The sequence below is a fragment of the Petaurus breviceps genome, unplaced genomic scaffold (genome assembly GCF_028583685.1).
Source record: "Petaurus breviceps papuanus isolate PSGF00001 unplaced genomic scaffold, PetGlider_PUasm1.0 125, whole genome shotgun sequence".
Lineage (NCBI taxonomy): Eukaryota > Metazoa > Chordata > Mammalia > Diprotodontia > Petauridae > Petaurus > Petaurus breviceps.
In genome coordinates this window covers 4,832,844-4,846,170 of record NW_027185653.1, presented here as the reverse complement: position 1 = coordinate 4,846,170, position 13,327 = coordinate 4,832,844, and the positions used below count along the sequence as shown (strand labels likewise).

The following is a 13,327-nucleotide window of genomic DNA, read 5'->3' as shown; positions in this document are numbered from 1 at the left end:
GATGCAATCTCCACATGGGCTCTGGAAGCTATTATTCTGCTGACCATGTGGTAAAGAGGAACTTATTTTGCCAGGCCCTTGCCTTGGCAAGTTTTTTTTTTTTGTTTGTTTTGTTTTGCTTTTTACCCTGCCTGGCTACATTTTGGTGAGACAAATCCAATAAAGGAGGAGGCCTCTGGCCTTCCCCACCCAAGGTTGACATGTGTTTTTGCATATGAATGGCCTGTTCTTTTCCTCTTCCCATTTCCTTGTTTCTTTTTTTTGGAAGGGGGAGGGCAGGGCAATTGAGTTAAGTGACTTGCCCAAGGTCACCTGGCTAGTAAGTGTTAAGTGTCTGAGGCTGGATTTGAACTTCTTGACTCCAGGGCCTATGCTCCACCATTTCACTGCTCCACCTAGCTGCCCGATAAGAAAATTTTTACTTTCTCTTCTTGCTATATTTTCACAGTAAATATTCTCTTATAGAAGTGAATTAATGTTGGTGAAATGGAGTTGGGGCACTAACAGCTTATAGTTAACAGTGAGGCAGAGTCACATTGGAAGAGGGACTCAAGCTAATAGCATTAAAAGGGATCCCCAAGCCTTCAGTATTGCCCTGACTGGAAGAGTGAGGTCAGAGGCATCACTACAAATAAAAACTTATCTATTTCTGATGTTGAGATATTTCATAGTGCTCACAACTTTGGTACCAAGAAACTGATTTCCCACATCTTCAATAGCTGTCTGTGGGGGAGGCAGAGGCCTCAACACCTGTAGGGGAAATCGCCAATTCTTGACTCCACTAGGATTTCTTTCCAGCACTATGGCTGCAGGGACCAGTATGAGATGATGTTCTAGCTGAGGTTCTTGGGCTTACCTGCTTATTACTGGCAATTGAATAGCAGCTGATGTTTCTTTATCATCATCATTTGTCATCCCAGTAAATTTATTAAACATCTCTGAGTATAAGTCCCTGTTGAAAATTAGCTTCAAAGAATCTTAGTGAATATGGTAATTTAAATATTGCATATTTATCCATGATGGTAGATAGCCTATCGCCATATTCCAGTCCTCTGAAAGTAAATAGGAAGAGTAATTGATTGTTATGCCATTCCAAAGATCACTATGCAATAAAAGCTGGTACTTTTTGTAGTTTTTCACTAAGAAAGAATGTGTTCCATTTCTTCAAGACAGAACACCAAACTTTCCTTTGCCATAAAGGGGGTACGAATTATTTGATTTTGTGTGTTTTAACCTAGTAGCTATGGATTCTTAATAAATTACAACTGCAGAAAATTAGTGCCCTGCACAAAGTAGGCGCTTAATCTGTGCTTGTGAAACTGACCACATCATGGTCTGAAGAGTGGAAAATTCTGATTACCCAGCTTCTGATTAAGAGAGTCTCTATATGCATATGGATGATAGGTGGATGAGTTTGTAAAAAATAAGGATTCAATGAAATTTACATAAAAACAAATTAAGAGAATAACTTCATTCTTTAAAAAAAGATAAAAATGTCAGGTCATGGATTGAGGGATGGATGGGAACTTTTAAGGTTATTTAGATGATGAAACTGAGGCCCAAAGAGTTGAAGTGACAACGCCTGGGTCGTTGCTCAGTTGTTCCAGTTCTGTCCAGCCCTTCATGACCCATTTGGGGTTTTCTAAGCAAAGACACTAGAGTGATTTGCCTATTTCCTTGTCCAGGGGATCCATTTTGTCAGGCAGTCAGAGGTTAAGGGACTTGCCTGGCATCACACAGCTGAGGCGACATTTGAATTTAGGTCTTCTGAGCCATGGGCTGCCTTGGCTTGGGTTACTTAACTAGTAAGTCTCAGAGATACTTCCTTTTCCTTTACTATGCTCCAGGCACTGTGCTAGTTAGTTTGTTTTCTCTTCACCAGAAGACATGAACCACATCTATGTCAAGAAAAGAGGTGGGGGAAAGAAACTAGGGAGTGAGAAGAAAAGGACAAGGGAGTAATCTCTTTCCACAGAAGAGACATATGGGAAAAGAAAACAGAATTGTGTTGTATTTGCTAAAAGTGTCTTTGTAAGGATTAAATAGCCTAAAGCTAAAAGTCAGGTCCTTGAATATTTGGAAAGGGAACATAACACTTGGGTAGAGAACTAGCCTCATATAGAGAGATTCAAGTTCAAGTCCTGTCTTTGAAAACTTCACCTGGTGCCTCTGATGGGGTAAAGGCTTTGGGAAGTCCCTTGAAGTCTCCTTGAATCTTACCACTTGATGAGGCATTTGTCTGAGACCTAAGTCTTTCATTATCCCTAGACCCAAATCTCTGTTACTCTTAATCTCCATTGTCCAGCTACTTCCTACCCTTGATGCTATCAAAATATCTGTATCCCAATTCTGTTACCCTTAAGCTAGTCTAGCCCTCCATTGTCTGGCATCTCCGGGGAGCCTTCAACTATTTCCCACCCTCAATCCTATTCCTGAAGTCAGACCTCAGTTCCTCAAGACCCTCCCCAAACAGCTTCTCCAGACCACCCCTAGATCCTTCCCACAGTCTTTCTGTATATAAGACCCATCTTGCCTCCATGAAGGGCTGAGATTCAATCTAGAGCAGACTCAGTCTGTGTCAGATTGTTCTCACCTGCTTGCCCAATATAGGCATCACAAATACTTAGGCTCCTTAAGAGTCTACCCATTGTGGCAAATCTTTAACAAACTTTGTTTTACTTTGGCTGAGAGAAGGCTTGAGTCAAATTCATTTGGCAGGACCCAGGGTGTTGGTATTTTGGAGTCTCAAGCACCCCTAAATCCCTAAACCTCAATACTTCAAGCCAACTCTGCAAGATTATAAATTGCATATCAGTTACTGTATTGTATTGGCTGGGGTGGTTTCCTTCCTGGAAGTTAGATTATAACAGGGAGATCACAGATCTGTTAAAAAAAAAAAGATATTTTATGTGGCTCTAGGACTGAACCACACCTTTAGGAATTTAAGGAAAAATAGTAAGTTGGAAGGCTTAATAAAAAGTTAAATTTAAAGGGATATCAATTTAGATCTTTGTAGGAAGTTATTCTATCCTTTTATTCTTCTGTCTCACTTCATCTAGAACAGTGCAAGGCACAAACTGATGGTGAACACACAAAAATTGATATGTATTTATACACACATATACCCTCATATATATACATGCATATATATGTGTATATATATTCCCTTCAACTATCCTCATACTGGGAAAAGCCTCATGAGTTACAATTATCATTTTTCCATGTAGAAATGTAAATAGTTCACTTTTAATAAGTTCCTTATGATTTCTTTTTCCTGTTTACCTTCTCATGCTTTTCTTGCTTCATTGTATTTGAAAGTCAAATTTTCTGCTGAGCTCTGGTTTTTTCATCAAGAATGCTTGAAAGTCCTCTATTCCATTGAATTACCATATTTTCCCCTGAAGCATTATACTCAGTTTTGTTGGGAAGGTGGTACCTGGTTTTAATCCTAGCTCCTTTGACCTCTGGAATATTATATTCTTGCATCATTCTCATTTATCTTCCCAATTTTTCTTCACTTCTCTTATTTGATTTTCAAAATCCTTCTTGAGCTCCTCCATGGCCTGTAACCAATTTATATTTTTCTTGGAAGCTTCTAATGCAGGAGTTTTGCCTTTGTTGACTTTTTCTCATTCCATGTTTTGATCTGTTTTGTCCCCCAAAAAGGATTCTAAGGTCTGATTGTGCTTCCTATGTTTGCTAATCTTGCCAGCTAATTACTTGACTTTTGAGCTCTTTGGCAGGGTAGAACTCTGCTTGCAGAGTGGAGAGAGCTGTGTCGCAAATGTTTTCAGAGGTCTGAGGAGAGCATCATCTCTGCAGCCACCGCAAGCTCTGGCACACTGCCACACACCCCAGGACCACCCAAGACCATGATCCAGATCCAAGCAGGTCAAAGCAAGAGTGATTACCCTTTGAATGGTTCACTTGGTCCCCCTACACTCTGCAGGCTGCAGGCCAGGAGCTCTGGAGGCAGCCAAGGGGCAGCAGCTGCAGCTGCCGTGTCTCCCCCACCTTTCACCCAGGGGGCAGGCACCCGACCATGCTCCTCCATCACCCAGTTCCAACAGAGTGCCCCACTGACCTCTTACTTTCTCTCCAGTGTTTATGGGTTGAGAAGTCTGGAAGCTACCCCAGCTGCTGGTGATTCACCCTCCTGAAGCCTGCTCTGGCCAGTGGAGGCTCTTGTCACATGGGACTGTGCTCGGCTCCCAGCTTGGTGACCCTTCTATCTATACATACACCTAGAGAGTTCACACTGGCAACTGGAATCTGTAGCAGATTCTGCAGAAGCAGTAATAGTTATGACAAAGGAAATACCTGAACAAGGAGGTGGAAAGAAAGTCCTCAGAGGAAGAATGCTAACTTTAGGGATCATGGCATCACTGAGCACAGGGCCTCCAGTGCTTAGCATAGTGCCTAGAACATAGTAACTAAATAAATATTGACTGAGCTGGTTTTTTTTTTTGGAGAGGTCCACGGGTTTTATTTCTCCTCATTCTGTGGTGGCTTACAAAAATGCCAGCAGACAAAGGAAATAAAGGGGCTAGGGTGCATAATTTATGCTTGGCGGTTTTTCGCCGCACCAGGGTGCTTTCTCCATGATGGCTTCTAGAAAACATTCTCTTGGAAGGAAGGGTTCTGGGTGCACAGCAGGGCCCCGCAGCCTTAGGCCCTGTCTACTGACACTTGACAAACCCTTTCAAATCTTCCAGAAAGTTGATGTTCTCCTGGTGCTCTAAGGCCATGCTGAGCTCCATCATTTTGTCTGCAAACGTGCTGTCCACCCCACGGTCAGCCAGGAAGTCCATCAAGTGATTGTACAGGACCCAGTCCAAGGAATCCATGTGGTGTGTGTAGTTTGTACCCTTCCAGTCGGAGTCAGTGGTGGGCTGAAAGCTAACTTTCCGGATGGAGAAGATGTCCCTCTCCTCCTCTTCCTCCTGTCCAACCTCGGCCTCTGGATGGTGGCAGTCCAGCACAAAGGCCTTCTTGGCGTCGTCCTTCACAACCTCCACCATGAAGTTCAGGGCTGTAGTAAGTTCAGGCTCTTGTTGTTTTGGGGTTTTCTGTCCCTCTGGTGGATCGTCGTCAAGTGTCGGTGGGATACTGTTGTGAGTACTGAATGTGACTGTGATCCAACCAGCTACTCTTGGTGCCCGGACCCCAGCCTGCCGGCGAGCCCTCCTCCCAGGAGACTGGGGTTCGGGGTGCCGGATATAGACTCTAGAAAGCCACTGATTCATTGAGCTCAGAAAAGTGTTTCACCTAAGGAGAGAACCTTGTAAGGATTTCATCAAGGGAGAAAAAGAAAGGAATTCTGGGGCCAGGATTTGAGAAGCACTTGTTGGCCACATGGGTTCCTTCCATATACATGTATGTACTTATACACATGCATACACCCATGTGCATACATACATATCCACAGACACACATACACACACTTCACTTTTGCCGTAAGTTCACGCCAAATTTCCCTAAGGGATTTGTGTTCTGCAAGGTTGGGGGAAACCTTTTATAACTACGGTCCTTGTTATCCTACCTTATAATACCTTTTTCTAAATGTTAATGTCAACTCCCTTATTGATATAGGTGAGGGGAGCATTGGACGGCAATTCCTGAACTGCAGCATCAGGGTTCTCTAGAGTCCCGAGGGGAGAATAGCATCTCTCCCTCCGGCAAACTAACCTTCTAGTCCAGTATGATTTGGAGTGCCGCACAAGTACAATCTGGGTTAGTGAGAAGGGTGTAACATATGTTTGGGGCTAAGGGGAAGAGAAGTCCTTACTGAGGAAACTGTTACTAAAAGGGTTGTTAAGTAGACAAGTGATTAATTCCAACAGCAGCGAGGAGGCTACGTTACTGCATTTCCCAGTGATCTGGACCTTTAAATTAGAGGTCTTAATTTTTTGGTTCTTATTTTTTCACTTTTAGGGCAACACACAAAGCTGTCCTATCACTTTTGAGCATAAATTTAGTGATGGACTGGACCTTTGAGGTCATCTCTACTTCTTCACTTCAGCTGAGGAAACTGAGGTTCAGCAAAAGGAGCTGAATTGCCCAGGGTCACACAGGTAGGCAGTGAGTGGTTGATCCAGGATTTAAACCTCGTTCCTCTGACTTTAAATCCAGGGCAGAGACCTCCCCAGTCATCTCGATCCATATCTTACCCAGATGGCTCTGGAGGGGAAAGTGAGGCTGGCGCCTTTGCACAGCCCTTCTTCACTTAAATCCACTTCACTTGCAAGTCATGGCATCACCTTCCTGCTGTCACGGTCACGGTCGAAACAAGAAATCCAGCATTCTTTCCATTGTATCCTCCATCTCTTTCTGATTCACCCTCCTCTTGCTGCCTTCAGGCTAAATTCAGTGTTACCTTGGGTCAGGGCAGAAGCAATGTAGAAATAGGATGTGACCGAAAGGCCACCATTATCCAGTCACCGATAAAATCGATGAGAGAAGTCAGACATCGGCGTTTATAGACTGAGACCCCCATGTCAGTTTCCCCTTACGGGAGGCTATCATTTATAGAATGTATGCATGAGAACCATTGTTATAGGAACTGATCTGATAGCTTTGAGGGAGTCCTGACAGAGAGAGGCTATATTCTTTTTTTTTAAATCTAATTTAATTAATTTATTTTTCTGAGAGGCTGTATTCTTATAGAACATATTCATGGAAAATATTGACAACAACACTTTTTGAAGGCTGGTATGGCTGTACCCCCAAAATAATATTTTATTTACCACCAGCTTGTTTTTCCTCCCTGATAACAATCCCCCTCCAAATAATATTTTGACCTGACCCTTTATATTCAATTCAGCCATCTCCAGGGAGGTCATCCAAAATCATATATGACTCTCACTCGCAGAAAGGTACTTTGGGGCACACCCTCTCTTCCAGCGGGTGCCTACTTTCTTATACCCTCTTTATGCTGGACTCCTGTCTCTACGCTTCCCAATGCAGTGCTGACCATATGTGAATTATACTCTATGCTAGTGTATATGCCAGAGTGACATGTCTCTGTCCCCCTTGTGTCCTACTTGCCCTTTCCCCTCCGCCCCATTGCTTGTAATAAAGCTTTGTACTGACTTGACTCCTATTGTTTGACACGCTCTTTCTCAGCACCCAAACTCATTGAGATCATTTTCCTCTATGTCTCTGGCTGGCTCATAGGCCTTTCTTTAGACGTAAATTGGACACCCAGACAAAGACTTAACCTATCGACACCCACATCTACATTGGGAGCATATGACATTGTGAACCCAAGTGTAGAAAACAAGGGTCAGTAAGTGAACTCTATGTCCTTCCAGGAGGGACTCCTTTTTGCCAGAAAACTGTCTTAAAACATGCTGAAATATGACATTTTATTCATGACAAGCAAGCTATATTTGACTCTTAAAATTGATATCACAGGTGAAAGAAAATGTAGAAGAATCAATTGATCAATAAGCATTTATTGAACATCTATACTATGTTTGGCACCGATGATACAAAGACCAAAATTAAAATAACTTATACTCTACTATGATAGACTATGCAAACATAGCAGCAAATAGACAAAATAGATTTTTTTGGGGGGAAAGCAAAATACTAGTGTGGAGATTAGGAAAGGTGGATATGATGTTGATGAAGTCAGAACTGGGAGAGCTCTGTCAGGTTTTGAAAGAATTCAATCAGACCTTCTCTTTAGCCAAAGAGAGCTTTATTAATGCAAAAGCATGCAGGCCTGAGACTTAGCAAGGAGCTAACGAAAGGCATTGACATAGGACAAGGACCAGATTTATATAGGCAGAAAGCTAGACAGCCTATAGGGTTTCTAATGGGGGTTGGGGATTTAGGGATAGGCTGAGAAGATGGATGATACAAGATAAGGGAGAGGGGAAATTTCATGACCCAGGATGGGGGGAGACAAGGAATTCCATGGTCTGGGATAAGAGGGAAATTTTACAGCAATTCAAGTTAAGGGAAAAGACTTTAGGACATTCTCAAGCTCAGGAGGGCCTCACAGGCAACCCTTAATATTAACCCTTAGGCCACCTTTGAATCCACATCAATATGAAGATCTGGAAGGATTAGTGGTTAGAAAATTTGATCATCATCCCCATTCATGCCACTGAATCCCCATTTGACCTCAACCAAATTATTTAAGTCTCTTACATCCTCCACTGCTCCCACCCCAACTCTATTTAAAAAAAAAGTCTTGCCTAGGATTTCAGGTTGATAGATTTGTAAGCAGAAAGTACTTTTAATTCTGTTTACCCTAATTTATTTTACATATGAGGAAATGACTATGAAGGTTAAGTGATTTGCCCAAGGTCACATAGTCAACAAGCATTAGAGGTAGTATTTGAACCCAGGTCTTCTGATTTTAGATCGGCTGCTCTTAATGACCTTAAATTATACTGAAATCAGCTGACAAAGGATCCTTTTTGATCCTTATTCTTTAATTAGAAAAATCCTCCTCATATTCTGTGGTTCCAGGTGGAAAGGCTGTTCATTTCTCGTCACTCTCTTTCCCCAGTCCTGTTTCAGCTGAAGTTCCTTCCAAACTGTGTGAAGTCCTTTGAATCATAGACTCTTGAAATATGTTCTTGGGGATCCCTATTAATTTTAGTGCAGCCCCTGTGCTGGGCTTTTTGGCACATACTGTGGAGTTGCCACTGTAGTTGTTAACCAAAAAGGAATCAGATTCTTCCCTTGCCTCTCCTTCTACTGTGAGAACAAATTTTATAAAGGTTAAGTGAGTCAGCTCCCTTTTGGCTTCCTCACTGTGGATGCAATTCAAACTGAAGAGTGAGGCAGAAACACTTTAATCTTCACAGCATTCAAGGAGATAATGCAGCAATGAGTTTCTGTTTCAGCCACCACCACATCTTATAGAAAATATTAGGATATCTGTAGCAGCTTCCAACAAAAGAAGCCAGAATGCTTTACTACCTTGCATTAAGCTTGTGAACAAGATGGGAGAATTAGCATGCACCTTTTTTTTTTTTGAGGGAAGCTGAGGCAAAGAGATGTTGACCATGTACCCAAAGTAAATTAAATTACTTATTTTGTACATGTTCATAGGTATATGTGTTGTCTGCCTAAGGAAGGAATGACACATTTTACATAGGCTGGAATGATTTTCCCTTTATGAGAGCAAGGAGATCATTCTTGGGATTTAGTTGGTCTGCAGGGACTAGGGCTGGAACCACTGATGTATCTGCCTTTCATTTGGAGGTGTAAAAAGCCCAGCCAGTGGGGAGTGTTGCTCTGGAGGTTTAATGGAATTCTTACTGCTCTATGGGACATCTTTCTTATCCAGTGTTTCCATTAGACTAAATGTAGAGGCAGAGGATAGTAGTATTCATTTGCATTAGGAATTGCATAATTTTACATCTTTTATTTTAAGAATTTATTTCAGGGGTAGCTAGGTGGCACAGTGAATAGAACACTGGCCCTGGAGTCAAGAGGACCTGAGTTCAAATCCAGCCTCAGACACATATCACAAAAAACTAGCTGTGTGACTTTGGGCAAGTCACTTAACCCCAATTGCCCTACCTTCCCCCTCCAAAAAAAGAAAAGAAAAGAATTTGTTTCATTGAATTTCAATCTTACTGGATTGGTCTGATTCAGACCTGGCCCAAAATACTTGGCAGCATTGGGTCAGAACAACTTTTATGTTGATTTCATGATTGAAGTGATGGGAAATGTAGAGAAAAGGGACTTTTGATGGATAATTGCTTGGGCAAGTATGGGAGTATGGTACCCTGTGGCTGCCATGCTTTTAGGCACATATAGGGAGCCCTCTCAGTGGGATAAGGATAAGATACTCCACTAACCCTATATGATTAGTCTGATAGGTGCTTAAGGAAGTTAACAGGGATAGTAAAAGTTTTGTAAAAGCTGAAATTCCTTGGGTTTTGTTAATGTTTTTTAAAAAGTTGGATAACCAAAATATGGAAAATGAAAATAAATCATCTTTGCACACTGAGCAATTAGAGACATATATGAATATGTTTTTGAGTATCATGCCTTGAAAGTAGAAGAGGGCAGTTTATGGATTTAGTGACACTATACATTAAGAGCTTGATGCTGTTGAAAGTGGGAGATGTGTTGAATTCCACTAAGACTAATGCTATAAGAAAAGAGATTGAGAGTTGCTATGAGGGTAAAAACTGGGATTCTATCCTGTGGTAAGAGAGCCCTGGTGTTACCCAATTACTACCCAGTTAGAAGGTAACTTTCTTCATGGAGGGAGGGACTGGAGGTTTTTCAATATCTAGGAAGCAGGGAGGCGAGGTTGATGAGGGTATGGTCTAATGGATCCATGGAGAGCTTCTGTTTTTCTTGACTTCAGAGTTCCATCAGTGTGGGGAGTTCATAGAAGATTTACTTTTTAAAAGCTAGATGAATCAGATAAAAACCCCATTTAGGGATTGTTCTTTATCTCTTTTTAGGTGATTAAAATCATGGGTTCTTGTTTCATAAAGATAAATTCCATAAAAACTATGGGCATCCTCTTCTTCCACAACCATGTAAACCTGGGCAAGGTGACTGGTGAAATCTGAATGAAATGTCAGAACATACCCAGTTACAATGTGGGAAAACAAGGCTGTGCATGCAAATATGTACTCTGGAAAGGATGAGAGAAGATATTATGCCTAACATCATGATATATCGGCAGAGGCTAACCTTTCTTTCAAGGAAACTGGGGTATGGGTTCTTGAAACATAGGGTTGAGAGAAAGATGACCAATTGTAGCAGTAAGGGGCATTAATGCAACTGTATTGGGCTATCTAGAATGGGGCAGTAAGGGTATGATGATTTTGCCTTGCCCAGTGGTATGATACTCTGAAAGCCTCCACCCCAGTTCATCATTTCTGAGTTACCCAAGTCTTTTAATCTACATTTGAGGGATGTTTGGTATGAGAGCTAAGGTTCCCTAGAGGCTCAGATCATTTTTAAGATAGAATTGAGAGCCACGAAACATAAGGCCAGGTTTCAGTGGTTTGGAAAAAAAAACATTTTGGGGTATATGCTTCTAGATACCAGAAGGTAGATTACTATGAGGTCAGTATACTATCAATGAACCTAAAGGGGAATCTCAGGTTTTGGGGCTGGGGTGGAGAGACACTTAAACAGTAGACAGTGTGACAGGCACAGAGCCTATCTAAAGCTTTATTTCCTTCTCTAACTCAATGGTTCCCTGACTACACAGACTTAACTTGTAAGCAACACCATTTAGGTTGACTCACTGAAAATTTTCCCCACTTTGAGAGAAGCATGTGCAATCAGACCTCAGCAACTTTTAGTCTAGTAACTTGGCCCATCTTAAGGGATAGGGGTATTGGCAAGTCCTCTTATTAGGTCAAACTGTGAGCTACATGAGTGATACATGGAAGAACTTAAGGGATTGGGCAGATAAGATCTATATCAATTGATATTTATGTTGTATCTGGCTAAGTAATCAAGAGGACAGCTTGGACAATCAAAGGCTCTCCTCTTTGGTTTCAGCACCAATTTAGGGTTTTGGCCAATGCCTGTAATTGGGTGCAGCTGCCCTTGGGACACGTGTTAGTGCTCATTAAAGACATCATATACTCTGCTAAACTGAATAATCAGATTTATTCCTTTATGAGAATGGTAGAGATTAGGGACTAGGTCCATCATCAAGGAATCTGGATCATGGGGGCTGAGTTCATGGTGAGGTGCGTGGAAGACCATACACTTCCCTTAACCAAGGATGGGGTGGTGACCCCAAACACCAGCTCTGTTTAGTGACGTTCCGTAGGCTAATTGAAGCATCAGTGTGACATGATATTGGGAGCGTTGTGATCTGCCTCCAGTTGGCAAATTGATTATCTTAGTCCTTTTTCCTCATCTCATGGCAAGAAGTTTGCCCTTATCTCAGTTAATGCATAGAAGATATGACATTGAACTTGCAGTCAGGTCTGCCACTGTAGGAATCACCATTAAAATTCTTAGGGAACATATCCATTGTCTTTCTGGGTCTCCTGTATCATTTCCACCCATTTTATTATAAAAAACATCTGAGATTGGGCCTGTCACTGTCATACCTCCTGTGTTTCCCATCTCCTATGCCATCTTTAGGCGTATGGCATTGTTGAATGTTGGAATGGCCTCCTGAAATGAGAGCTTTGTTACTATGCTCCTGATTAGCAGTGTTGGGTATTTTGCTCCTGAGAAGTCAGTTTTTGTAATGAATTAATGCCATTGTGAGGAAAGAGAGAAATCTCTGCTCCAGGAATTTTTTAGCTCTGACCTTCGGCCTTACATTTGTTAAGAATGGATTATTTTTAGATACATTCTAGGTGGATCCTTCCTTCAGTTGTTCCTTACTGTAATCCACTGTCTAGTATTTCCTGGACCCTGAGATTGCTGCCCTTCCAGAAGACTCTATAGATCCCAAGAAAATGACTCAGTTCCCTTTCCCCTGGGATGGTTGAGACAACTTCTTCCTAGAATGACTTTATCAGATCAAGAGGTAGAATTGTGGGAGGTACTTTGCTTTTTAATAACATAAGGGGAGGGAAAATGTTTTTTTCATAGTCACAGTGAATGTGACTTCAACTAGAAGAAAAAAACTTTAGTTGGATTTTTAACAACTTTGAGTACCTAACTGAAGGTGAGAAGAGGTTGTGTTCATCCAGGTTTGGCAGAAGAGAACATCTTTTCAGGGGAGAACTCTCAAAGTTCAAAGATTTTCTATCCCCCTTCGCTATGGAGCTTCCAGAAGGGGAGATTTTAGTCTGGTGATTGGAGAACACTAAATGGGTAGTGGGATGGGGTAAATCTCATTTCCAACTCAAGCCCTCAGTTGTGTGGCATGAAGGAGGTTTATGACCTTAGCTACTTTAAAGTACTTGTGAATATTGCCTTTGGAATGCTCTTTTGGAAGGAGACAGTTTGTGGAGATGATTTTGACACAGCCAGACACAAATCTAACTTTTGCTGCTTAAGTGATCATGTGTATATAGAAGCTAGCTAGATGAAGCATTAAAGTCTCATTTTTGTTACATATAAAGATAGATGAACTGAGAAGACAAATATTGACAGAAGCAAATGTATTGTCTTGCCTTTTTGATTTACAGTCTTGGGGTTCACCTTGAAATTCACCTAAGCAATTTCCATAGAATATTATTGCCAAAGCAGAGTGCATTCTAATTAATAGGTAAATGCACCAAATGTTTATTCAAGGTTTTTAAAAAAAATACATAACTGTTACTGGTACTCCCCAGGAAGCAGGGATAATGAGGGGGTTGAGATTTAGGTAAATTTAAGATTACGGATAAGTTCCACTACCAGGAGATAAAAGCAA

The 13,327-nt window shown here is 41.5% G+C and overlaps 1 pseudogene; it reads right to left on the bottom strand.

Annotated features, from left to right (window-relative positions):
- Window positions 1-4,679: 4,679 nt before the first annotated feature.
- On the bottom strand, window positions 4,680-5,246 carry LOC138163540 (complement component 1 Q subcomponent-binding protein, mitochondrial pseudogene; annotated as a pseudogene).
- Between the last annotated feature and the right edge of the window lie 8,081 nt (window positions 5,247-13,327).